The sequence below is a fragment of the Salmo salar genome, chromosome ssa03 (genome assembly GCF_905237065.1).
Source record: "Salmo salar chromosome ssa03, Ssal_v3.1, whole genome shotgun sequence".
NCBI lineage: Eukaryota > Metazoa > Chordata > Actinopteri > Salmoniformes > Salmonidae > Salmo > Salmo salar.
The window spans coordinates 17,646,090-17,650,940 of NC_059444.1; the positions used below are offsets into that span (position 1 = coordinate 17,646,090).

At 39.7% G+C, this 4,851-nt stretch overlaps 1 long non-coding RNA gene across 1 annotated transcript; it reads right to left on the bottom strand.

The window, feature by feature from the left end:
* Positions 1-1,421: 1,421 nt before the first annotated feature.
* On the bottom strand, positions 1,422-4,594 carry LOC123741615 (uncharacterized). The gene is made up of 2 exons (XR_006769078.1): positions 1,794-4,594; positions 1,422-1,684 (listed from the first exon to the last, which is right to left on the bottom strand). It is a non-coding gene; the product is annotated as an uncharacterized lncRNA (long non-coding RNA).
* Between the last annotated feature and the right edge of the window lie 257 nt (positions 4,595-4,851).

Consider the following 4,851-nt stretch of genomic DNA (forward strand, 5'->3'; position numbering starts at 1 on the left):
AACCATGTTTATATTTGTCTTATCTAATTTCTTTACTGAATTAAATATTACTACTACCTTTTTAAAACCATGTTTATATTTGTCTTATCTTCATTTCCCAAACAAAATTCAACACAAACACTTAAAAATATATATTTGAACCATTTTAAGCATGGTTAAAAAAAAAGGCTTACTTTTTTTTTTTACAACACTTTGAACATAGGCCCTGTTGTTACCTCATATCCCAGCAATAATGCCTTGCATTATGCCCGGTAAGAAAACACTTCAATTTGCTCAACCATTAGCTCAACTTACCCCAAGACAAACATTTTGACTATATTAGCCCACACAGCTCATATTAAACTTTATACAGACCCCAACTGGTGTATAGAACAATCTTAAAATGATCTACTTTGGTTTAGTTATACACAAGCATCATGAAACCTCTAACACAAATTCATTTGACTGGACCTAACTTGCTTACCACTTTTTAAATGTGGTTTCTTACTTTACAGACTCCATGAAATGATTACCTCTTCTTAAATATTTGGTCAACTGATTAACTTTGTGTATGCTTCCTAAAAAACAAGTGTGGCTCAACTTACTCCTTTGGCTCAACTTACCCCACTCTCCCCTATAAACATTGAAAAAAACAATTTATCTCATGGTTGAAGTCACAGGAGTCACCAACTAACAACAACTATGCCTTGAATCACATTGTAAAGCCACATTCTGCCATGTTTTCCAACTCCTCCAGTTCCCCCAACAGCCCGCATTTTTGTTGAAGGCTGGGACAAATACGCCACATGCAACTCATTGAGAGCTTGACGATTAGTCGACAAGTTGAATGAGGTATGCTTGTCCAGGGCTACAACACAAACGTGTGCTGCTGGGGGAACTGGAGGACTGGAGTTTGGAAACACTGGCCTATTGTACTGTATGACAGACATCCAAAAACATATTTTCAGGCCCTTTCCCTCACCCATCCCCTTTCCAGCAATCAGAATCATTATGCCCCGTCCTACATTTTTATTTTTTTCCCTGACAATAACACGTTTATCTCTCACCTAAAAACCTTCTACTCTACTTTCATTAAAAAGGCCAGTGTCCTCTAGCTGCATTACTCAGGAGCTAACGAGTTAGGGATAATTAAGAAGCCAAGCTCAATAATGGGGAGAGGAGCAGTAATGCCAGGGTAATTGAGGCGTGTGTGTGTGTGTGTGTGTTGTTACCATTGCTGTGAGGGGCAGCTCATGAGAAAGATAAGAGCGGCGTCACCACAGTCAGTTCAGGGTGAAATACCACATTCGATGACTGTCGTTCACTAAGTCATTATGCTGATAAAGATTGCAGAACATTGTGTGCGGTTTAGTATATGTGCAACAAAATGTATATTTGAAAATGTTGAGGAATTGAATGAATGCAGACACAGACAGTCCAAGTATATGAACGAATACGTATTTATTTGTAAAGTAAAGGTGAAGGGTGAGAGAGGGTGTCTGAGGGTGATGGAGAAGGAGGGCTGTTGAGGGGATATGAGACATTCATGTTATTGTGTAAAGTACCCATTGTGGAAGGTATTCATATGTACACACTATTTCAATTCAAAAAGAGGTGTAAAAGAAATGGTGACCTTACGCCGTGTTGATCCAACCCCTCTTCAATCGTGACACGATTCGTATACAGAGAAAGAGTCCTTCCTATCCTGTGTCAGGGGAAACAAGAGACAGTATTAACAAAAACAGCATTAGTGTATGTTGTTACTACTCTTCAAGGTTATTGAGCCCAAGACAACTATAGGTCAGAGGTTATACCTTGTTCCCAGCAACAGTCCAGCCACCCAGTCTAGCCCAGCCACGCTGATAAAGGTTATGACATTTAGGACGGTCTATGGGACAAAGAGGGAAACTTGAGGCCATGTTGAACTGTTCTTCTGATACACAGCAGTTTATGAGTAAAGTGTTCTATATGTATGCATGAAGCTATGATTTAAGTACTCACATTGAAGGTCTCTCTCACGAAGGCCCACAGTACAAGAGACAGCCCACCTGAGGAATATCTCCTGGAACAGAGGCAGGGCATACAGGCAGGGCATACAGGCAGGGCATACCACATGATGGATGGATAAATCTCTGCTAACACGGATATATCTCGACTAAAAGGTGCCATAGTCTGCTTCTGGTGTCTTACCTCAGGGCTGAAGTCTTACCTCAGGGCTGAAGTCTTACCTCAGAGATGTTCATTCAACACATTTATGAAACCACCACTGAGCTTATCATTTTTACATTTTAGTCATTTAGCAGACGCTCTTATCCAGAGCGACTTACAGTAGTGAATGCATACATTTCATGCATTTTTTTTTGTACTGGCCCCCCGTGGGAATCGAACCCACAACCCTGGCGTTGCACACACCATGCTGGTGTTGCAAACACCATGCTCTACCAGCTGAGCCACAGGGAAGCTTATAAATCAATTTTTATACTGATTTGAGGTTGAACAGACAAAATAGTTTTGTGTCATAATTTCTATTTCCTGACTTGCTGTCTCTGCTCTAAGCCCTGTTTTATCCAATGAAATGCCAGTAGGTGAGTGACATTTAAGCAGTGTTATTTGGGACTGTGTGTCAGGGAAAAGGGCAGGCCAGGTGGATTGATTGTCCAGGGCAGGAGGTGGTAAAGGTGTTGGAGTGAGTGGGTTTCATTAAGGTCTGGTAAATCACTGAGAAAAACAAAGACATTGTATCCCTATGCCATTCACAAGGACTATCTCCTATACCAGGGTTACTCAAGTACTAATTGAGATGGTCCATTCACGCAAATTTCCTAGGAGGTCCAGATGGATATTGTCATTTATCGGCGAAGAAACAAACTACCACCCTGCAACCCCAAACGGTTTAAACTGTTCACACCCCTCTGGTTGGCGGTGAGAACATTTTGCAGATTTAAAGCATATTTCCTGCAATTCTACACAATTTGCAATGGGGTGGATAGAAAATGTTGCCGTTTCAGATGTCATTTCTTGCAATTCTACACATTTTGCCATGTCTTATTTGAGAAAATATACCTGAGTAACTCAATAAACTCAAATGGGGGCCCCCTGGGGGTCGAGGCCCCTGCCCACGTAATATGGCCATGATAACTACAAGATTTAGATATATGGTTAGCCTAACTTACCTACCTAGCTAACATGGGTTAGTTGATCAACTCGACATGTCTGACAGGTCATAAATAGCTCTCCAAGGTCTGTCAGTGAATGACATAAGAGGGAAACTGCCCATGCACTAACAAAATAATAAATAATAATAAATCAAATTTAAAAAAGCCTGGACCCGCGATCTGTATTGACCCTGTCCTGGGTCCGGATCGCTGTCTGCCAGTTGCGTATGGCTGCCCTTTACCATTCAATACCTGTATAACGTTCATACAGACACCATACAATTCTGTACCTATACCATTCATAAGGAGACATGTATACCATTCTACCTATCTACCATTCATACGGACACTCTCCCGTTCAATTCTATACCTGTATAGTATACCATTCATAAAGACTATTATACCTTTCTGTACTTATATATTGTTTAATAACATGTTTCATGTAACATTCTGTACCTGTACCATTGACAGTGATCCTATGAATCTCTCAAAGTCTTTCCTATCAACAACTGTAGGAATTCAGTGCAGATACCCATGACAGCTAGTTAATAGGCAGGACAGACAACAGTTACGACTACTTCTCTGCTTGTGATTTCTAATTATAACAACTTGATGGCTGGGCAGGACAGGAATAAGCAAATATGATTGAATGTGCCTCAGAAAGGTAAAAGACATCCATCTTCCAATACGCAGCTTTTTTAAGATGAGATCAATAAAACTATAAAACACTGCCTAACATTTAAATGGCCTGATTTGCAGGCCTTCTGTAAGGGAGAAAACAATTGATATTGACATACAGGGAACTCTGAGTAATGGTTATGTTGAGGGTTCTATTTTATTTATGTACTGATGGAGGCAGGAATATATGATGAGTGGTTCTTGTATGCTTCCCACAGTTTCAGATTAACTTTGCAACAACTTTTCAGTTCAGTATTTTTTAGTGGCGCTAAATAAAAGCCATGTATTTAAATGGCAGTTACATAGACATGAACAGGGTTATGGGACATGTTACATAGTCCTAAGCAGCTTCAAATCGCAACTAGGATGTTGTATACGGACAGCATCCTAGTTGAGCATTGTTCCTGTACCTGCCATCCAAAATGAATTACAGCCTTATGTGTTATGGACATGTCAAAGAAGCAAGTGTTTTCCAGTTGGAAAATGACAATACTAGGCTTATCGTTGGAATGGAAGACCCTGGATAAAATCTGTTTTTCAATGTTTTTGATAGCGTTCCTAGAGATTATAGATATGCCTTTGTCGACGGGAATCTTCTTTTTTTTTTGTTAAACTGTACACTTTATTAACCTTGTACAAACATCTGGAAGTTTTGCGAGATTACATTCGGTTTCGCTACACAGATTCAGCTAACCATTTACAGTGAATTCGGGAAGTATTCAGACTCCTTGACTTTTCCACATTTTATGTTATGTTACAGCCTTATTCTAAAATTGATTAAAATTGCCCCCCACCCCCTAATCAATCCACACACAATACCCCATAATGACAAAGCAAAAACAGGTTAAGGCATTTTTTAAAATGTATTAAAAATAAAATAGCACATTTACATAAGTATTCTTAATCTTACTCTGTACTTTGTTGAAGTACCTTTGGCAGTGATTACAGCCTTGAATCTTATTGGGTATGACGCTACAAGCTTGGCACACCTGTATTTAGGGAGTTTCTCCCATTTTTCTCTGCAGATCCTCTCAAGCTC